Below are 23935 nucleotides of genomic sequence, written 5' to 3'. Positions count from 1 at the left end.
ATAATTTTTGTTACCATAGCAACCCTTCATGTCATGTTTTATTTTTGTCATGTTTTCTTTCCTTGTGATAAAGTGATTTTAATACAGACTCCCTAAACAAACACCATCTCACACCTTCCTTAATTTTTAACAACTTTATAAAGATAATATATAATTGGGTTGCTGTTTTTTCAGGACTGTTTTTGGAATGTGGCAAAACTCTTGTTCTGTGTGTCTAACACATGAGTCACCCTCAGAGTGTCTAAAGAAAGATCTAGTTTTTTTGCAAGGACACCACATGGTTTGCAAGTCAGTGAGCCACAGCTTTGTCATGTGCCACACGCAGCGTCTCATGCTGCCATGTGGACAGACGGTCGGCACAGTTGTATCTCAGTGTGCAGCTGTGGTCTGCTCTGATTGTGGATACACGCATGTACACGCGTCCTATTCACACTCTATATTTTGTCTCTCATCAGCTGAGGTGTGTGTGCTTGTCACTCAAGTCTTTGAGGGGGAATAGCAGCTTGTGTGTCATAAATCTCTTGATGGAGAGGAATCGGCACTCTGAGTCAGTAGTCACCTTTACATCAGTAGTTCTCACACCTTTTGTTATTAATTTTGTAAGGAATTAAAATTGAGTTTAGGCTATGAGTCAGTGTTGTCTGGTTCAAGTTTTTATTAAAGGAACCTTCTATCTCTTTCTGAAGTTTAAAAAGTCATATTTGAGGGGGGCCTGGGTAGCTCAGCGAGTAATGACGCTGACCACCACCCCTGTAGTTGTGAGTTCGAATCCAGGGTGTGCTGAGTGACTCCAGCCAGGTTTCCTAAGCAACCAAATTGGCCAGGTTGCTAGGGAGGGTAGAGTCACATGGGGTAACTTCCTCGTGGTCACTATAATGTGATTCTCACTCTCGGTGGGGCACGTGGTGAGCTGTGCATGGATGCTTCGGAGAATAGCGTGAAGCCTCCACACGCACTATGTATCCACGATAACATGCTCTACAAGCTACGTGATGAGATGTGCGGATTGACTGTCTCAGAAGCAACTGAGATTCGTCCTCCGCCACCCGGATTGAGGCAAGTCACTACGCCACCATGAGGACTTGGAGCACATTGGGAATTGGGCATTCCAAATTGGGGAGAAAATTAAAAAAAAAAAAAAAAAAAAATCATATTTGAGGTATGACCACGTGTAATTTATGGTGTAGAACTAAACAGGAAAGTCTCTCGATATAATGATTACCACAGACCTATTTTACTTAAAAATCGAAAACTGCTATTTTAAAAACCAATTAGAAATTCCTCATAGGTTTGAAAATGCTAATTCTCTTCCACGTTTAGGACCACAAACTCAACAGCTCTCTAGCAGTCATTGTGCTTATCTTACTTTTCACCCTCTCAGGAATTGAATCGTTATGATGTTGTAGCTGCATGCTACATTTTACCTCACTTAGCAGTGTTTGCATAATACTCTCTTATATAAAAACATATATTTTCCCTCTTTTCCATTCCAGGCATACATTATCCTGTTTGACATTTTGATCATAGTGGAAGAGGCCAACGCTAAACCAAAGGTAGGTCACCTTGCTCACCTAAACTGAAACATTACTTCCCTCAGTTCTAGATCCTTTTGCAGGCATGATATGGGACTGTTGGTGTGTAATCTTTTTTTGATAGACATTTTGTTTTGTCTTTGTTAAAAGAAAGTTAATTAATTTTGTTCAGCTTACATTGAAAAGAAGAAAGGGCAAGCAGAGATGTTGGAAAGAGTGATTGAATTTTGGTGAGACAGACTGGGTGAAGGTTTAGGATTCTTACAATCAGCAGGATATTTGAGGATAATTCCATAATAACCATTTGAGTCTCTTGAGACTCTAGACAGCTCTGTGTAAAGCATGACTGATGAGCTGGAAATAAGTGTGTGTGTGTTAGAGATGTGCTAATCTACATAATTGACTAGTCGGTCTATTGCTTAAATGACTTGACAACTAGTCGGTGTTAGGATAATAATGTATAATTGCGTCCCCCAATAAAACCACCACCACTAAAAATATTAACGTTAGTAGTCGACCTCACCTGGACGACTAGTTGATTAGTCAACCTCCCGGGCACATCACTAGTGTGTATGAGGTGTGTCACTTGGTGTGTGTGCATGCAGTGTGCATAGGTGCTGATCCTGTGAGTGCACCGGGATTCAAGCACCCACGAAAAAGCATATTCCCCATTCATTTTCTCCATTGTGATTTCAACATTAACAGATTGGGCGATTACATGAGAGGTAACACATTTCAATAAGTTGTACTGTATCTTTCAATATTCCCTGATGTTTATTCATGATTTTTCGTGCTATAAGTCGGCTAGAGAGTGTGTTGTATGGAGAGAAAACCGTCTTGAAACCTCCCACAAATGCATGCAACAGATCCACGCACACACACAGCAATCCACAAAACACAGTGCAGTCCACAAATGCGCACAATATACGGACACAGCAATCCACAAATGCACGCAACAGATCCACACGCACAGAGTGATCCACAAATTGTCTAATGTAATTTTTTTATCCATAGCATTGTGCCCCACTCTGTTTGAACGGGCAGCTATCACGATCTTTACACACAACATTAAAGAACATCAAAACGTAATTTTCTTGAACAAAATCAACATAATTTGAAAGCTGAGACTAAAATAGTTTTTCTCCAAAAACTGCGCACACAAAAATATGACTCAAATGATGGAGTGCCTCATATTTGTGGATATACTGTATATCTTATAGTAAAACAGTATATATTTAATGCAGTCTGTTTTACATTTTGAAACAAAGGACTACTATGTTGTGATCTCTGGTCCAGACAGTCCTTTTTTCCACAATAAACTTGGGCAGTTGAGGGTCTGATATTCCACGTGCTCTGATGACATAATCATTGGACTGTCATAGCGCATATCCCATTATCCAACATATTATCGCATTTGCATTTTCTCCTCCTGTCTGCGTTGTTGTAGCACCCAATTCACTCAAGGAACTCTGCAAATCAGTTAATGGCTCAAATATGCCCAAAACATTTGTGCTGAACACAGTTTACATAGCACAGTTCCCCACTTCTGAATACTAGCTTGTAGAGGATGCAGTAGACTACCACATTATAGTATACTATGCCGGGACTGTACAGCATCCCTTCACCACTGCAATCCAGGCACCTAATTCATTTCTTAAAAATGCCTACAGTGATCATGTGGATAGATGCTGAGTTATAAGGTTCTTTTAATGCTCCATCATTTGATCATCATTTGATAAATTACTTGGATATGTGTGCTTCCATATGAGAGAAATTCTCTCTAATGGATCTAATTCTTGGACACATATTACACGGAACGAGTCAAACTAAACTTTTACTCTTAACCTGCAGTATAAGGTTCTCCGTGCAGAACTTGGATCTTGGTGCATATGCAAGTGATTTATTCATTTTGTAGAGGGTTGTGCACAGAGTAAAAGATCGATCATGGTCTTTTAGGATTTGATATCAGGATCTGTAGGGTTGAGTGAAGTATATGTTGTGAATTTTCATTAAAAGCAATTTTTAAAAGTCTAACCCACTGAGTGCCTGACACTACATCTGGTGATGAGGATCACGTACCTAGACAGAAACACTCTTAGATGTGTGTATTTTTGGGATTTCGAGCAGAAACAGAGGGGAAAAGAGAATTCCAGCAACACGGCGATGGCTCTGAATTTACTCCCTCCTCGTTTGACATGCAGACAGACCCCACCAGCACTGGATTGCATTAATCAAAATGGATGAGCGGTTTCAAACGTTATCTGACTGCTTGTGACATTAAAGATAATGCTCAAAAACATGCTTTGTTGTTTCATTTGGGTGGCTCAGACATTCAAGACATATTTGCAATGATGGAAGACACAGGTTATGATAAAGATTTTGATCCAGCATTGAATAAACTGAACAAGTATTTTACTCGGCAGAAAAATGTCCAATATGAGAGATATACAGTATATTTTGACAAGCTGTACAAGAGCAAGGTGTATCTGTGGATTCATTTTTTTTTACAGATTAAAACAATTGTGACCTGTGACTTCGGTAAGCACAAAGAGGATTTTATTCGCGATCAGGTCTTCCCCTGCCTTAAGTGATGTTTGTTGCGTGAAAAAGATCTCACACTGCCTAGTCTGCAGGATAGGGCAAGAACAATGGATGCTGCTGATCAGCAAGCTTAAAAAATGGAGAGTCCACGTATTGTCAAGTATTGTGTACCACAGACCTTATTTTACACACAAATTCAAAAACCCCATTATAAAAACCCATACGAAAATCCCGAGGGAACCCATGGCGAATTAGATGTTCGGGAATTCCGGGTTCGCCTAAAAATTGATGTCATGGCTGAACAGCTCTATTACGAATGTGAATAAGACACAGGTTATTGCATTTAAAATAAAGCACACAATAGTGGTGCTGTTTAGTGAATTCTACCCTGTGTGTTCCATAATCCCACACCCTACATCAATGTAAATGCCCCCCCCCCCCTTTTCTCCCCAATTTGGAATGCCCAATTCCCAATGCACTCTAAATCCTCGTGGTGGCATAGTGACTCGCCTCAATCCGGGTTGCGGAGGATGAATCTCAGTTGCCTCCGCATCTGAGACCGTCAACCCACACATCTTATCACGTTGCTTGTTGAGCACATTACCGCAGAGTGGATGGCTTCACGCACAACTCACCACGCGCCCCACTGAGAGCGAACCACATTATAGCAACCACGAGGAGGTTACCCTGTGTGACTCTACCCTCCCTAGCAACCGGGCCAATTTGATTGCTTAGGAGACCTGGCTGGAGTCACTCAGCACACCCTGGATTCGAACTCGTGAACTCCAGGGGTGGTAGTCAGCATTTTTACTCACTGAGCTACCCAGGCCCCCGTAAATGGCTTTTGTTGAGTTCAGACTGAAGAATATTTTTAAAAATAACCTAGAGTAAGTCAGGCTGAATCGGATGTTAAGACTCAGTGACATGAGGGTCTCAGGTGACTTTATGTGAAATCCTGGTTCTCAATTGCTGTCTTTCTGTTGGTGTCTGGTTAATTTAGGCTGACGTATTTGGGCTTACTTTTGGAGACTAAACAAGGAGCTTGCAACTGCCTCAATGTACTTTCAGGGCATGTGTGCTGTCCTTTAAACAACTGTAAGCAAACCAACCAGCTGCCAGCTCAGAGTCAAATGTCATGGGCTGACGTAGGGTGCGACAGTGTGTCGCTCAGCTCTCAGCAACACGCTTGTTGTATTTAGGAGACGTGCCATTCCCAGTTGCTGGAGGCATGTAGAGTCAGAGACTTCTGTCACGTCAGTATGTCCATCCTGACACACAGCAGGCCTTCACAGAACAAGCAGGTGGCCAATTCCACACAATCCAACTGTAAATGAAGTGCTAAAGATGGCTCTATCAAACGCAGTCAGTGGAGGCACTGTGGGAGAAGATTATACACAAGCTGCCAGTGGAATACAGGAAGGTATCCACTATTAAGGAAAAAACTAGGGATGGGCATTTTCGACTAATCTTGTGGTTGAGTACTCTAACCCACAAAAAAACTAATCGAATACTTGTAAATTAAAATGTCAGTTAAAAATGTTACGTAGTTGAAATTTATATTTTGTTTTCTATGCTTTTCTTTTGGGGAAAAACAAATTTAAATGAACAATATGCATTTATAATAAATAAAAAACATAAAAAAAATAAAAAATATTTTTTTTTCACTCACCCGGAGCTTACATAGAAACCAATACTGACTGCATTAGGGTAAGGCACATATATAAACTCTGAGTCTACTTAAAGGCTATCACATTTTTATCATTTCACATGTTATTATTCAGAAAAACAAGTGGTAAAAGTTGACTTTTTAAAAAATGCACTCTGTTCAGATATTTAACGCACATACTGGTCTGATAGGCTTCCGAGTTTCTCGTACTGCTTCGCATTTCCTTTCCACTATAAAAACAGATCCTTTTCCATTGGTATCCATGAATCGAACAAGAACCGAATACCAATTGAGTAGAATTCAATAAGAATCAAAATATTACAAGTATTGCCACACTTAGCTTTGCTTGAAAGTACACAAATACGCCATTATGTCTCATTCTCTCATCCAACATCTTGACAACACATATACACAGCACCCCCTAGTAGACTCAGTTGTAACTGCGAGATTTGGTGAGAGATTCAGTGGGAAAGTACAGTATTCAGCGCTGCTCACGGCAGGCAAATGCAAAAAGGTATATAAATATTCGAGTAGTGTTTTTAATATTTGACTAGATGGTAAAGAACTCTGCTCAAGTAGTTTACTTGTGCACTAGTAAAAAAACTATGTGCAACGTGCTCTATAATTTTGATTCAGAAGTTGCAATGGGCCTTTTTTGGAGAAACTGGAAATTAGGTCAAAAACTAATTTTTTTTACAGTTTTGTGTTTTCAAACTTTGTCAGTGTTTATCATGAAATTCAAACTATAAATGTTTGTATACTCTTTATTGTGCATGCTTTTTAACCTACATTTTAAATTATTATAAATGACTTGTCATAGAAGTAACAAAGGCAGGGCTGTAGCAACTAGGACTGAATGATTAACCGAAATAAAATCGAAATTGCGATACATCCCAGTGTGATTTTCAAACCGTGAGGGCTGCGATTTAAATAAATAAATAGTCTCAATGTGCTGCCCACTGTTCTGCACCTATGAGCATGGCTGTTTTGTCTGTAGTGTGTTGGGCTTTCTTAAATACTGTAACAAGGTTAAGGATGGGAAAGGAGGTGGCAGGAACCAGCTGAACAGTCAAAATAATGTTTAATGAAAACTTAAAAGACACAAACAAAAACACACATGACTGCGGCTCTCTCTCTCCCGAACTGCCGCATCCGGCTGCATTTATCCCTGTCCTCTGCTGATTAGCCCAATTGGGGGACGGGCGTGTGTAGTCACCTGGGGTGGGGGGGGCATGTCCTCCCTGTTACTTGTAGAAATGTTTTTAGGGAATTATACATTATATTTCAAGAGTTTTGGCAGCATTGCAAGGAAACAATGGCCGGCCACCTAAAAGACAGTAATTTCCATCAACCAGTCGGTTTGGCAGTGAACTGAACCAGCAAACAAGTGGTCAACAATAGGCTACATCCCAAGAAGGTATAGCCGTCACCTATTGCTTGTCAGTACTACATGCAAACAATGTCAGGTTAATGACCATAAGGTTACTTTTAAAACAATATTGCTTTGCTTATAATGAGAGTAATTATGTTACATCATAACTTTGAATGGAAAGTAGCGCATCATTTAGTTTTGCATAAAATAAAAAATAAAAAGATTCTCGTTGTCAGTGACATGAGAGCAAAATATGTGGTTCTAGCAACAACACGTCATATCTAACGCTCCTGAGCTTTCCCATTTCTTTTTTTTTTCCTCTTTCCTCCTATCATTTTCATACTCCGCAATTAGTTGCAGGTGCTTTCAACATGCAGGACAGCCCCATTATCCCCGGCACCAGTTCACAGTGCAGTCGTAATGCTGTGCTCAGTGTAGCATGTGCATGTGTGTTTTGAGCTCAGTGAGTAACATTAATATAGTAGTCTAGAGACTTTGTGCTTTAAACTTTACATTTTAAGACCACCTAAAACCCCTGTGCAGAGGATTGGTTGCTCTTGTTTTGCAACCGTACACACCCATATGCACATACATTTTAGACCCCCTTTACACCTGGTATTAAGATGCGTTTCTTGGAGAAGTGCCTTGGCGAGTGTAGTTTTCTTTGGCCTGTTGACGTATTTCCTAGTGAAAAATAAAGTTGGAGCAGGACTTGTCGATCGGCTTGTGCCTTTTTTTTTAAATGGCCAATAGGCTTTGGTTTACATTGCAGCCCCCGGCAAAGCCACACACACATACCCCATTTTCCACTGTGCTGCTGCTCATGCCAGAGCCGGTGTTCAGCCAGGCAAAATGAGAACCACTTATTTCACTGACTTGAGAACTAAACGATGATCAAACTGACCACATTAAGGACCAGGATATATCACGTGGGAGGGCTTCTGGTGTAAGTAAATAATACATCACAAATAACAAATAATATTATATTTAAAAGGTTAAAATAATGTTAAAAGTAAACTTTCTTTTCTGCAACAATATAACACACAGCTTTGAAATATGTATTCTTTAATTGGGCCTAGAGGTCAGTGTGTGACGTTTCAGTCTTCATTTGGTCACGTGTCTTCTTGTTATACTCGATTTGCAGGTCAGAGTTCACCAAACTTGAACTTTTATATGCAGCCTGATGCAAAATTTCTTCATACAAGCTTGCGTTTCCAGTCTTCTGCATTCGGATGCGTTTGAATGGGAGTGAATGGAGCATGAAGTGTAGTGTGACTGCCTCTTTACTACCTAACCAGCTGACAAACAAACACAGCGCATTACTTAGGACGAAGCTGGAGCTGTTGTACAAGTACAATGCAGATGAATGAGAAACAATTAATCACAAGAACTTCACTGAACCTCTTTGGTGTGTCTGGTATCAACATGTAGTGACACAGATGAGAAGCACACACATCTGAAGCTCAGTTAAAACAGGTGCTCTATTAAAATACACTGCGTGCACAATTATTAGGCAAGGGAGTATTCTGATCTTATCATTATTTCCATGCAAATTTTCCAAATCCAAACCATATAAACTTGAATGCTTATTGGATTCAATCATTTTCAGGTGATATATATTTGTGTAATGAGAGAGGGTGTGGCGAAAGTGACTAACACCTTATATCATGGTGTGCATAATTATTAGGCAGCTTCATTACCTCAGGTAAAATGGGCCAAAAAAGATATTTAACTGGCACTGAAAAGTCAAAAATTATAAAATGCCTTTCAGACGGATGCAACACTCTTGAAATAGCTAAGCTATTGATGCGTGACCATCGGACAATCAAACATTTTGTTGCGAATAGTCAACTGGGGCGCAAAAAACTCATGGAGAAGAAAAGGCGCAAATTAACTGCAAAAGACTTGAGAAGAATTAAATGTGAAACTACCAGGAACCCATTATCTTCCAGTGCCACCATATTCCAGAACTGCAACCTACCTGGAGTGTCCAGAAGTACAAGGTGTCAAGTGCGCAGAGAAATGGCCACGGTCAAGAAGGCTGAAACACGACCGCCACTGAATAAGATTCACAAGTTGAAACGTCAAGATTGGGCAAAGAAATATCTGAAGACAGATTTTTCAAAGGTTTTATGGACAGATGAAATGAGTGACTCTTGATGGACCAGATGGATGGGCCCGTGGCTGGATCACTAATGGACACAGGGCACCACTTCGAGTAAGGCACCAGCAAGGTAGAGGAGGGGTACTGGTATGGGCTGCTATCATTAAGGATGAGGTAGTTGGACCTTTTTGAGTTGAAGATGGACTGAAAATCAACTCCCAAACCTACTGCCAGTTTCTGGAAAGTACTTTCTTCAAGCAGTGGTACAGGAAGAAGTCCTCAGCATTCAAGAAGGCCATGATTTTTATGCAGGACAATGCTCAATCACATCCAAGTACTCCACTGCTTGGCTAGCTAGCAAGGGCCTCAAAGATGCCCAAATAATGACTTGGCCCCCTTCCTCACCTGACTTAAATCCTATTGAGAACTTGTGAGCCCTTCTCAAATGTGATATTTACAGTGAGGGAAGACAATACACCTGTTTAAACAGCATTTGGGAGGCTGTGGTTGCTGCTTCAGCGAAAGTTGATCGTGAACAGACCAAGAAACTGACAGACTCCATGGATGGAAGGCTCATGGCAGTTATTGAAAAGAAGGCTGGCTATATAGGTCTCTGAATATTTTTGAAAGGCCAAAAATGTTATTTAATTGTCATTTTGTTACTTATTTGTTGCACTTGCTCAAATTGAGAATAAACAATTCAGTTGGGAGAATTTCTTTTAATTTAGTTGCCTAATAATTGTGCACACTAATAGTTGCCTAATAATTGTGCACAGTTATATATTCCCCTGAGAAAGACAAAACTCACTTTTCCTTTGTTAGACATTCAGGTTTGAGGTTCAATAACATTTTGGGTTGACTGAGACCTTTGTGTTTGTTCAACAATCAAATTAATCCTGAGGAATACAATTTGCCTAATAATTGTGCACGCAGTGTAATGACGAATTCTGCTCAAAATATTGCATTTGTGTTTGTGTTTAAATTTCAACTGCATCTGGGAGAAAACTTTAAAATAAGTGAAACTTTTTTTGTCTTTTTTTTGCTGTTTATTACCGTGCAGTAACTCACTGACATAGTGATTGTGAGACATTGTATGTCTCCATGAAATCAAAGACCCTCCCCTCGAAATCTGAACACAGGTGGTCACAGGAGATGCATTTGAGCGACCGGGTGTAAACAGCAAAGTGTCTTGCCTGACCACATGTGACCTGATATGCATCTTAATACCAGGTGTAAACTGGGTCTCAGACACACTCTCTCACAAACGCCCTAACACATACACTGAGTCAAGAGAAGGGGATAGCCGGCAGTCAGCACTATCTGTGAGCATGTTTATGTGGTTTTTGTGTCAGGCAGGATGTGGCAGATGTGGAAGTAAGGATAGCTGAGTGCTATATTTGGAGGGTACAGCTGGCAAAATTTTAACCCAATATTTATTCTTCCTTTAAACTTAAAATTCAAAACCAAGTCTCTAGTTGTAATTAAGATTCTTAAAGGAATAGTTCACCCAAAAATTTTATTTCTCTCATTATTCACATACCCTCATGCTATCCCAGATGTGTATTACTGTCTTTCTTCAGTAGAACACAAATTAAGGTTTTTAGAAGAAGATCAAGCTCTGTCAGGTCCTTATAATGGAAGTACATGGGTGCCAGCACTTTAAAGGTCCAAAAGTCACATTTAGGCAGCATAAAAATAATCAATGAATGTCTTCTGAAGTGAATCGATAGGTTTATGTAAAAAAAACAAGTTGATAATTAATTTGTTTCAACTTAAAATCAGTGCTTCCATCCAGGGCTCTGATGCTGTTTGAAATGGCAGAACTCTTGCATGATGTTCCTTCTGCTGTTGTAAATAAGTGCCGCTTCCGAATTCTCGCGTGAACTCACCAACACTCTTAGGAAGTGCTTTTTAAAAGTTAATAACGTTTTAATTATCTATTTATTTTTTACACAAACTTATTAATTTGCTTCAGAAGACATTCATTGATCGACTGGAGTTGTGTGGATTACTTTATGCAGCCTAAATATGACTTTTGGACCGTCAAAGTGCTGGCACCCATGTACTTCCATTATAAGGACCTGACAGAGCTCTATCTTCTAAAAACCTTAATTTGTGTTCTGCTGAAGAAAGACAGTCATACCCATCTGGGATGGCATGAGGGTAAGTGAATAATGAGAGAATTTTCCTTTTTGGGTGAATTATTCCATGAATCCTCTTAGCACAGAGCATTCATTAGGAATAGGGCTGCACAATTAATCAAAATAATATCACAATCGAGATATAAACTTGTGCGATTATTAATCTGCTAAGGGCTGCAATTTAAGTAAATAAACTGGTTTAACTAGATTGCATAGCAATGCTCCGTCTAAGGTAAGATTTTATAACAGAAATATATAAATATATAAAGCTGGCAGTATTTTTTTTTCATATCGCAGTTCCAATTGTAATCACTATTGTTTTTTTCAAAATAATCACAATATTTTTGTCCAAATTGTTCAGCCCTAATTAGGAAATACCGTTTTATGACCCGTATGAAAAGATCCATATTTGTGCATTTTGCCAGATTCATCTACTATATATACAGTTGTGCTCAAAAGTTTGCATACCCTGGCAGAAATTGTGAAATTTTGCCATTGATTTTGAAAATATGACTGATCGTGCAAATAAAATGTCTTTTATTTAAGGATAGTGATCATATGAAGCCATTTATTATCACATAGTTGTTTGGCTCCTTTTTATATCATAATGATAACAGAAATCACCCAAATGGCCCTGATCAAAAGTTTACATACCCTTGAATGTTTGGCCTTGTTACAGACACACAAGGTGACACACACAGGTTTAAATGGAAATTAAAGGTTCATTTCCCACACCTGTGGCTTTTTAAATTGCAATTAGTGTCTGTGTATAAGTAGTCAATGAGTTTGTTAGCTCTCACGTGGATGCACTGAGCAGGCTAGATACTGAGTCATGGGGAGCAGAAAAGAACTGTCAAAAGACCTGCGTAACAAGATAATGGAACTTTATAAAGATGGAAAAGGATATAAAAAGATATCCAAAGCCTTGAAAATGCCAGTCAGTACTGTTCAATCACTTATTAAGAAGTGGAAAATTCAGGGATCTCTTGATACCAAGCCAAGGTCAGGTAGACCAAAAAAGATTTCAGCCACAACTGCCAGAAGAATTGTTCGGGATACAAAGAAAAACCCACAGGTAACCTCAGGAGAAATACAGGCTGCTCTGGAAAAAGACAGTGTGGTTGTTTCAAGGAGCACAATATGACAATACTTGAACAAAAATGAGCTGCATGGTCGAGTTGCCAGAAAGAAGCCATTACTGCACCAATGCCACAAAAAAGCCCGGTTACAACATGCCTGACAACACCTTGACACGCCTCACAGCTTCTGGCACACTGTAATTTGGAGTGACGAGACCAAAATAGAGCTTTATGGTCACAACCATAAGCGCTGTGTTTGGAGAGGGGTCAACGAGGCCTATAGTGAAAAGAATACCATCCCCACTGTGAAGCATGGTGGTGGCTCATTGATGTTTTGGGGGGGTGTGAGCTATAAAGGCACGGGGAATCTTGTGAAAATTGATGGCAAGATGAATGCAGCATGTTATCAGAAAATACTGCCAGACAATTTGCATTCTTCTGCATGAAAGCTGCGCATGGGACACACTTGGACTTTCCAGCACGACAATGACCCTAAGCACAAGGCCAAGTTGACCCTCCAGTGGTTACATCAGAAAAAGGTGAAGGTTCTGGAGTGGCCATCACAGTCTCCTGACCCTAATATCATCGAGCCACTCTGTGGAGATCTCAAACTTGCGGTTCATGCAAGACAACCAAAGACTTTGCATGACATGGAGGCATTTTGCCAAGACGAATGGGCAGCTATACCACCTGCAAGAATTTGGGGCCTCATAGACAACTATTACAGAAGACTGCATGCTGTCATTGATGCTAAAGGGGGCAATACACAGTATTAAGAACTAAGGGTATGCAGACTTTTGAACAGGGGTCATTTCATTTTTTTTCTTTGTTGCCATGTTTTGTTTTAAGATTGTGTGCCATTCTGATATAGCCTACAGTTGAATATGAATCCCATAAGAAATAAAAGAAATGTGTTTTGCCTGCTCACTCATGTTTTCTTTAAAAAATGGTACATATATTACCAATTCTCCAAGGGTATGCAAAATTTTGAGCACAACTGTGTATATATATATATATATATATATATATATATATATATATATATATATATATATAATATTAAAAAATAAAATAAATTATAAATTCATTCTTGTTCACCACTGTCTCTCACCATCCTCTCTTCTGGTGCTTCTTACTGCCTCCTTAGTATGAATCGCTTCTGTCATACTCCTCATTTGTAAGTCGTTTTGGATTAATTATTATTTTAATTAATTTGTACATTAGGTCCACAATTAATAGAAATAGTGTGCAAAGTAGCAGATAGTACATATTTCCATTAGATGGGCTCTAGTTATGTAATATTTTACAACCATATTGCTTCGTCTATAGATAATGAGACCACAAACTGAAATATCTCTCTTGTGATCTCCACATTATTATTTGGAGAAAAAAATATAGTAGGTCAGACTTGTCAATATAAATATAAAACACAGAACATAAAAACAAGGCATGATTACTGCCTTTAATGATGGTTCATAAAATAATTATTGTGCAATACTGTCAGAAATATGACAGACCAGATTGTCAGTCCTATTCAGAGCAATGCTTCTGCAGTATTGGCACAGTTTTATACTGTAATGAGCTGAAGTGTGGTTCAGATCCTTTGCATTGCTGGAACATTTTGGCTTGCTTTGTCAGACAGAGTGAAGGTCAGACTATGGAAAAGTGACGCACCTCTTCCCAGGCGAACTCTGGACTTGTGTAGCTCCCATATGAATGGAGCCCTTTCATTGGGCCACCAGCTGTGTGTGCGCGTGTGTTGTGTGCCGTTTTGAAGGCCAAAGGATATGACATTAAATGCTGAATGAGAATCAACCCACACCCCAATGAAATGTCTTAAGACACCATGTGAGTGTCTCTCATTTGATATCTTTCACTTTTTTTGATCACTTCTACTGCCTCTCCCTCTCTGTGCCTTACAGTATCTCTCTATTTATCTTTACTCAAAAGTAGGGATATGTTGTTCCAAATAACATACAAGGAAATTAGATGAAGGCACTGATTTTCATAGGGCTATAAATAGTCAATGGCATTCATATTAGGGTTGCAACGGTATACTGGTTTCATGGTATACCACGGTATGAAAATTGACGGTTATCATACCTTGTACATTTGCTTATCTACGGTATTGAGAAAAAAATGCAACCGGAAGGAGAATCTCACCTGCGCGTGCGCATCTCCTTTCCTCCTCGTCTGCCTGTCAGACTCGTCAACTTGCACCATGCACACACATGCAGCAGAGAAAATGTCAGAGAGAGGCGAGGGGGTTTGACATAAGTGATGTGTGTGTGTGTGAGTTAAAGCAGTGTTTCTCAACTGGTGGGTCACAGGTCTATTCGGACTGGGTCACGGACAGCAAGGAAAGAACAATGACATGGTTCTCCCATTAAAGATATTTTGGCGGCCGCCCAAGTGATAGCCTATTTAGGACTGCCGAAGCAGATTTAATGATAATCTCGCAATCAACTAAAGGCTTCTCATCTGCACTTTCGCACATGTGTAACGGAACCATCTCATGCTAATGATCTGCTCTTCTCTCTGGTGCTCGTGCAACAACCTGGCTTCCCTCGATATTGCGAAGTGCAGACCTCAAAACTGATGTGACCAATTTTAAACAGTAGGCAGACCCGACATGCCAAACAGCACTGAGGAAAAGAGCAACACTGTGCTATGCGCAATTGTTTTTTCATTATACATCATCACCTTTACAAAATTGTTTCACGATTTTACGAGTAAAAGTAACAAGTAATAAAAGTTATATTTTGACAAAATGTTATAGTTTCTTATGAAATAATCTAAAGGTAGAATCTGTTAGACCTAATTTTATATCAACAGTGGCAGTTGTAGTTAAAGTTTCAAGAAGTGTTTCAGCTAGTTTTTATTTTTTCATAAATACTATAATTTGTTATTATTATTACTATTACGCACTGTTGTCTGCTGAGCTGCAAAAAGATGCTCTGATGTTTACCTTTCAATCTGCTACATTATTGACTGCACTGACAAACTATAGCTGGCTAACATAGCAAACAATAGCAAAGATAAACATGAGTGACATGGTTGTCAGGGACAGGGTTAACGTTATATTAGTAATATTGAAAAGGGGAAATGATGGGGTCATTGTTTATTAACTTTCTAGTATGTATTTCACAAACTAGTTAGCAACTTACTGTGAAAATGCACAGCTCAACTCCGCCCTGTCTGCAGAGCCACCGTCAGCTCAGAGTCAGCTCTGTAAACAATGGAGACGGAGCGTACTCTGCTGGACAAACTATGTAATGTCACCAATTCTAAAGCATTGTTTTCTGCATTATATGTTCTAAAAAAAAAAGTGTTCATATCGGCACATATCGGTAAACATATATCAGCCGATATATCGGTCGGGCACTAACATCGACCAATCCAAGATCTTACCAGTTTTTAATAGATGTTTGATACGGGAACATAAATCAGAGGTTCAAAGGGATCCTGTCAGTCCTGCCAGTAATAAATGAATGTTTAAAATAAAAGAGTGTATGCTCTGTCTCTAGCTTCTTTTCCACCATCAGTTCTGACAAACGGTTCAGAGCATGTTAAGGAATGGTTCCAGTAACATTTCCACTTGAGCACAGTTCGGCATGGCACGATTACAAGCTTCTTTGCAACATTGGACATGTCTTTTCTGTGCTTTAGCACAGTAACCTGGAATATGCGATCATCTTCGTCACCGCTTACGTCGTTGTCAACTGACCTATTTGTTACTTGCATTCAAGCACCACAGTGGAAAAATAAACCGTAACCATGCCAACTGGCCCGGAGCAGAACAGAACGGCACGGTTCCGCAATGAGAACTGTTCTTGTCCAGCAGATTATGAGTTACGGGGATAAAGAGAAAGACCCAAGATGGGGAAAGCAGAAAGTGAGACTGTGAAACAGAATGAGAATGAAAGATAAACTGACAGACCGACAGAGATGTGGGAAGAGGGAAAGAATGAACCAGGACTAGCTGAAAACCTGACAGTCTGTCTGTTGGTGCTGTTCTCTCACTGCTGTACCTGCCGTATGAATCAGCTGGACACTTTAAACATATCAAAGAGAGTGTGTTTTAGCTTAATTGAGCTTAATATAAAAATTACTGCAATTACTGGTTCATACTCTTATTCAGACAACTACATCAGCTCAGCATATCAGCTCCTGATTGTTGAGGAAAACAGTGCTCAGATAGAAAAGAGAATAATCAACTTCAGTGAATACATTTTTTTAATGTGTATTTTCAGTGTCTCAGATTAGAGTGGTTATGACTTAACATTTCCATTTGGTGTCACCATTGCCCTGTGCTAGGCTGATTTTTAGTCCCAGTACATCTCTGAAAGATCATTTAACACTTTTAACGGTCAGTACTTTTTAAGTTTTACTAGTGAAGGAAAGGAACTGTTTTGCAAATGTCTTAAAGGGAATAAAAAAAACTTTAAATCACAACATTTCTTGATTCGGACTTTAAAGTATCGTTAACCGTATCGTGAATTCAGTATCATGAACCGAACCGTGAGATGAGGAAATCATTATGCCCTAGTGTTTTGTTGTATTTCCTACCAAAATAGGAAGTGGGGGAGGGCTGTGCCGAACAACTCGTTCCATTTTTAAAAAAAATCAATAGGCTTTAGTTTACAGTCACACACATACACACACATAATCCTTTCCACCGTGCTGTTCATGTCAGAGCTGCTTATAGGGGAAACTTGAGAAGTGATCTCAATACCGGACAGCTTTTCAAAATACTTAAGAACAGAACGATGATCTAACTGACAACATTAATCCATAAAACACACACAGCACAACACTGTCTTATGACAAGACTGGAGCTGTTGTGTAAGTCCAATACAGATAAATGAGAAACAAGCAAGAAAAAATAATATATCCATGTTTTGAATCTATATACACCAAACATAAAGAATAAAGAACACTTACTCAAGCTGAACATCCCAAGAAACCTCCAGCTGCACAAAAATATATAAATAAACTCCAGCAGCTTTCCTCGCATTCAGCTCCCGCATTGGTGTGTCCCATTCAGAAGTGATCGTACCTATGCCCTATTCCCTTTGAAGACAATTACCCTCCACTGTGAGAGCTTCAGATGGCTGAAAAGTGATAATGTCAGTCAGAACTAATTTTTCTAAGTGATTCTTATTGGTAATTTAGTTTGGAACGACCCTGTAGTATGGATTGTGCTTCCTTTTGAAGTGCCCTGTGAAGGTATGATAAGCACCAGTTAGAACACGACCAGATGTGGTGAACAGTTGTAGGGAGAGGGTGTGTTCTCGTTCTATAAAGCATTTGATTGAACAAGGTTTCTCAACCTCTGTTTTACATCATGGATACTCCTGAGTCTTTTTAGCCAGAAGAGAGAGACTTGTAAAAGCTTATATCTTCTGAAAACGGATTTTGTCAATGTTAGAAGTACGCTAGCATATAGATGACCTTAAATAGGTATGGACTAAAAGCAGCAAAACTTAAATTTTGGTTTAATTGAGTCTTTAAAAACACTACTATGAATATTGCAAATTGTTTTTTTATTTGCCTGCCATAAGCAGCAGTGAATACTATAGTTTCCCTCTGAATCTCTCACCAAATCTCACAGTTACAGTTGAGTCTGGGGGGCGCTGTGGATGTGTCTTCATGGTGTTGAATGAGAGAAGAAGATATGATGTCATCTGTGCTTTTGAAAGCAAAGCCTAATGTAGCAATAGAAATACTTGTTACATTTTTTATTCATATGCTAATTAATAGCAATGTCCCCGGACCGTAATAAGAAAGATTCCTGAGAAATGCAAGCTTGTAGTACCACCTGTTTACTCCAGTGGGCAGTAAGCGAAACTTCAGCTGTATGGGCAACCTATAGTTTATACAGAGAACAAAACAACCCTTCAGCAGACAGCACGAACATGCGTTACGTTTTTGCGTTCAAACACTTAATGGAGCGCAAATCCAAAATAAGGGATCTCAAGATGTGTTCTAAGTATTGAAATATTTAACTTGACACAGCGACCTAAAAATGGTATGTTTATGACACAGTGCACCCAAGATGCTACACAAGCATCTGTCTGACGCAGGTGTACATTGACTGGTCCTTAAACAAGCCTTCATAATAAATGTCGAACTGATTGACAAATTCACTTGCAAAATGGATAGCTGTGAACTGTATGCCAATGATTGGCTTATGTTCAATAATACGGTAATAAACAATACATTGTATTCTAAAGCCGCTTTTTGTATTGTCTTATCAATGCTTAAAGGAATAGTTCACACAAAAATGAAAGTTTGCTGATACTTTACTCACCCTCAGGCCATCCAAGATGTATCCGAGTTTCTTTCTTTATCAAAACAGAATTTTTAGATTATTAGGATTTCATTTCAGGCCTCCTCCTTTAAATAATGCAAGTGAATGTACTCCACACGACTCCAGTCGACAAATAAAGTTCTTCTTAATCCAAACGATTGATTATTTTTTATAAACAAAACAATACTTATGTACTTTTTAACTACAAATGTTCGCTTGCGTACATCTGTGTGACGTGCGCTCATGAGAAGGATGACGTAAGCTCGTTGGTAAGGTCACGCATCACGTGGAGGTGGCAGGAAGCGCGTCATTGTTTACAAGAGAAACTTGCACAGACCAAGAGCCGTTCACAAACCAAAGCAGTCCAAAACAATTTCAAAATGATATAAAATAAAAATCTGTATCCATCTACTTGTGCTTTTTCTTTAGCAGAAATATATAGGCTATATGACTGTCAGGAATTCAAGCCACACAAGTTGTAGTTAGTGAAACCAAGTGTGAGAGCGTTTACTGAGATTCACAGGGTTTACACAGTGAGATCAATGGTACAGGTGATATCACAGAAGAGAAGCTTCACAAACTGAAGAAGAGGTAACCAGCGAAACAGCAGGGTAAACACTAAACAGATATCGACGAATATCAAGTGAATTGAGTGCAGGTGCCATGAATTAGAAATTGGGTGATGAGGAGCGGAGCGCTGAGGGAGGTGCAGAGCCCGAGGGAGGCGTGACAATGACAAAGTTTTCACACATACCTTAGTTCGCTGGAAAAATAGCATGGGCACAGCCGATGAATTCAGATATCGACCCTTTGTTTCTTTCAATGGTCTGAAATCCTCAGGGGTAAAATCTTCACTGCTAACCCTCCAATATTTGAGAGAATGTAGGGGTGTACTGATATCCAGGTTCAACGCGATAAGCCAGAGCTTCAATCGCTCATGATCATGTATAGGTAATCGATGAAAAGTTAATATTTGTCCCGGCGTGCATTTTCTTTGGGGTTTCTGGAGGTTGAATCATCCAGGATACACACACCAAACAACCATTTTGAACAATACACTTATACAAATACAAATCTACAGCAAAGACAATTCAACTCCTCCTCTTGTAAACAGTGGCGCGCTTCCTGCCGCCTCCTCCACGTGATGCGTGACCTTACCAATGAGTTTGCATCATCCCTCTCATGAGCGCGCGTCACAGAGATGTACAGAAGTGAACATTTGTAGTTAAGAAGTACATAAGTATTGTTTTGTTTCTAAAAATAATCAATCGTTTGGGTTCAGAAGAACTTTATTTGTCGACTGGAGTCTGGAGTGGATTATTTTGATGCACCCTAAATATGCATTTTGGACCATCAAAAAAATGGAGTACATTCACTTGTATTGTTTAAAGGAGGAGGCCTGAAATGAAATCCTAAAAATCTTAAATTCTGTTTTGATGAAGAAAGAAACTCACATACATATTGGATGGCCTGTGGGTGAGTAAATTATCAGCAAATTTTCATTTTTGGGTGAACTATTCCTTTAACTCTTCTGCCACAAGAATGTAATGCATTTTAATGATCTGAATATTTATTATTTTATATATATAATTTTTAAATATTTAAATATGTATTTAAAAAAAAATATATATAACTATGTATATTTATTTCATAATTATATATTGAATAATTGTTATTTGAGGGGCTTTCTCAGCAAATATTTGTATATGCAATTAATTAATTGGGAAACCATGTAATTAATTTGGTTAAAAATGTTAATCGATTGACAGCCCTAAAAATTACCCTTATAAACATGCAAGATTTACAAAGTGGTATGCTAAGTAATGGAGCAGGTAATGTTTCTTAATGTGTCACGATAGAGGGATTGCAACTTGTTCTTACTATGATTTATAAAGGTGAGACTGAGGTCATGTGCCCAGATGCAACAAACCCTTTCAGAAAACCCTTAGTAATAGATACTGTAAGAGTACATCACTCAGCCTGGCATGAAACATCTGTGAACTTCATTTATGCTTTTTATTTTTCATATTTCTTCTATACAGCACCTGTTTGGTCACAATTACATGTTCTTTATTATTTGTTCCTGCATATTTTAGAATTTAGAGTATAAAGTCATCAAAACTAAGAAGTAACACAAATGTAAGTATGGAAATTATGCAGTGACCAAAACAAATTAAATCAGAACCATCTTTTTTTTTAGCTTCTTCAATGTAACCTTTTGTCTAGATTCCAGCTCTGCAAACTCTGTTCACTCTCTTAAGCAACTTCATGATAATTAATAAATCGATAAATCTTTAATTAAAACATTATTAACTTTTTAAAAGTACTTCCTGCCAGCAGCTGATGGCAAGCATGACGTAAGCATGTCAACGAGTTCACACAAGAACTCGGAAGCGGCGCTTATTTACAACAGAAGAATGAACATCATGTGAGAGTTCTGCCATTTCAAACAGCATCAGAGCCCTGCATGAAAGTGCTAATTTAAGGTTAAAAATGTTTTAATTATCAATTTGTTCCTTACGTAAACCTATCGATTCGCTTCAGACGATATTCACTGATCGACTGGAGTCGCATGGATTACTTTTATGCTGCCTAAATGTGACTTTTGGACCATCAAAGTTCTAGCACCTGTGTACTTCCATTATAAGGACCTGACAGAGCTCCATCTTCTTCTAAAAACCTTCATTTGTGTTCTGCTGAAGAAAGACAGTCATACACATCTGGGATGGCATCAGGTTAAGTGAATAATGAGACAATTTTCATTTTTGGGTGAACGATTCCTTTAAGGCCTGTTGACACCAAGTGTGATCCTGACACAAAAGGTATAAAATATGTGCTTACTATCCAAGATTAGCCCAATGCAAAATTTCCGTAATTCCGTAAATTAAAAAATGGATATCTGATTGATCTGTACGGTATCCGAACACCTAAAATCTAACATCCATAATTAATAATAATAATAAAAGATTATCGCAGTACAATATTTTGGACTGAAATTAGGCTTTTTCTAAGTATAATATCTTGTCCTTTATTCTATAGCGAAAATTCGGACTTGATGTGAATAGTCCTTTATTCTGTTTCTGATGCCAGATTTTTGTGCTGTGCTACTCTTTTCCTCACATGCCCTTCCCGAAACAGAGGGTACCAGGAGGGTTGAGTTTGAAGAATAGATAGATGGAAAGCAAAACTAAAAATACCCCTTGCACTCTCCCCACCCAAACTTTAACCTCTATTTAATGAAACATCCATTCAGCGCTGTCCGTCAGACATTTGTATAGCCGTACAGTAACACATTTGTTTAATGTCTTGATATGACATGCTAAAAGGTCACAGGCAGTGACAGGAAGTTACATAATGACTGGTGTGATCTTAAGTGTTTACAAGAGTGTTGTGTTAGAACAGCTGTTATTAATGGTTTTAAAAATGAAGTGGGTAAGTAAAAAGCTGGCTTTGTTTCTGCAAGGGTTTGTTTTTACTTGGGGAATAAACAGAATTTGAGGGCTGAGGAATTGAGAGGAAAATGAATGGATGAAGGGACATTCAGAGAGACTTTGTAAAAGGATTCTCTTCTTTCAGCTCTCATTTATCTGATCCAGAACCCTAATATGAAACACACAAAGAGTTGGATGTAGAAACCGTTCTATGTGGTTTTGACATCCAGAGTTTAATCAGTGTGGCATCACCTGCATTCAAAACATGTTTCAGACCTGTAGCTCTTGTGATTAGTTACAAAACGTCCTGGTTACTTGTGTAACCTCTGTTCCCTGATGGAGGGAATGAGACGTTGTGTCAATGTAGTGACACTAGGGGTCACTCTTGGGAGCCCGAGACACCTCTGGTCTTTGATAAAAGGCGAACGAAAATTGGCGAGTGGTATTTGCATACCACTCCCCCGGACATACGGGTATAAAAGGAGCTGGTATGCAACCACTCATTCAGGTTTTGTGCTGAGGAGCCGAGACAAGGTCCCGGCCATTTCAGTGGGTAGTTCAGCATTGTGGCAGGAGGAACACAACGTCTCGTTCCCTCCATCAGGGAACGGAGGTTACGCAAGTAACCAGAACGTTCCCTATCTCTCACTCACTCGAAGTTGTGTCAATGTAGTGACACTAGGGGTCCCTATACGAAACGCCGCAACTGGCTGAACTGTGTTATGTGAACTGGCGGTGTGTGACGGGCAGACCACTGGGTGCCTCGTAGCCAGCGCACCAGGCCGACACGTAACCTCCACCAACACTGTTATGAGTGTCAAACGGCCCTTTGGGGACAAGTCCACTACCCAAAAGATAGAGACGGGCCAACCCAGTGGTGGCCTCTTATCCCCTTTTTTTCCCCTCTCCCCCCAAAAAAAGGGGAATTAACTGACTGGGGCCACCAGGTCTAGTCGGGGGAGTGTCCCTCCCAAGGGGAAGACACAGCAGAGGGGGGGGGGGTATTTAAGTGGAAATATGTCACATGGTCTTGCCGAGCTTTGTCGGAAGTATGCCATGTGGAGAAGTCCCATGGTAGGTCCTACCCTATGGGGGAGGAGTTACTACAAGCATGGTGACTGGGGCAGAGGGGCCTCTGCCCAAGGAAGATGCAGTTTATAACCAGGGAAACTAATTAGCGGAAGATATGCGTCGCATGGTGTTACCTACGGGGAACCACCACAGGCAGAGCACCTTCCCCAGTACAGGGCTTAGTTAGCATGTGTACTGAGTCCAGGGGGCCAGCTGTGCACCAGTGCGTCTGTACCGAGAGGTGCTTCGGTCAGGGCGTACCAGAGCGGGCAGTGGGAGGATTCTTGGGAGGTGAACAGGTCTACCTGTGCCTGCCCGAATCGACTCCAAATCAGCTGGACCACCTGAGGGTGGAGTCTCCACTCTCTCCTGAGGGTAACCTGCAGTGTTGAGGTCACCCGGGATGTGAGTGGCTCGCAGCGACTTGAGGTGCTGCTGATTCCAGAGGAGGAGACGACGGGTGAGTTGTGACATTCAACGGGAGCGCAGACCACCTTGACGGTTGACATATGCTACCATTGCCCTGTTGTCTGTCCGAACTAACACGTGCTTGCCCTGGATCAACAGCCGGAACCTCCGCAGGTTGAGCAGAATTGCCAGCAACTCAAGGCAGTTGATGTGCCAATGCAACCACGGGCCCATCCATAAGCTGGCAGCTGCGTGCCCGTTGCATACAGCGCCCCAG

At 39.8% G+C, this 23935-nt stretch overlaps 1 protein-coding gene across 8 annotated transcripts in view; it reads left to right on the top strand.

The window, feature by feature from the left end:
* The window catches only part of raph1b (Ras association (RalGDS/AF-6) and pleckstrin homology domains 1b), a 127735-nt gene that overhangs the window by 33572 nt on the left and 70228 nt on the right, over positions 1-23935 (top strand). For 7 of the 8 annotated variants that reach the window (XM_051702445.1, XM_051702444.1, XM_051702449.1 and 4 more), the window contains exon 2: positions 1494-1553. The exons of the other annotated variant lie outside the window; for it this stretch is intronic. The gene's annotated coding sequence lies outside the window, so the exon portion shown is untranslated. The remainder of the gene's footprint in view (positions 1-1493; positions 1554-23935) is intronic. 8 annotated transcript variants of the gene reach the window in all.

Source organism: Myxocyprinus asiaticus, chromosome 7, assembly GCF_019703515.2.
Source record: "Myxocyprinus asiaticus isolate MX2 ecotype Aquarium Trade chromosome 7, UBuf_Myxa_2, whole genome shotgun sequence".
Taxonomy (NCBI): domain Eukaryota; kingdom Metazoa; phylum Chordata; class Actinopteri; order Cypriniformes; family Catostomidae; genus Myxocyprinus; species Myxocyprinus asiaticus.
The sequence above is the reverse complement of the archived record's forward strand: the minus strand, read 5'-3'. Positions and strand labels throughout refer to the sequence as shown.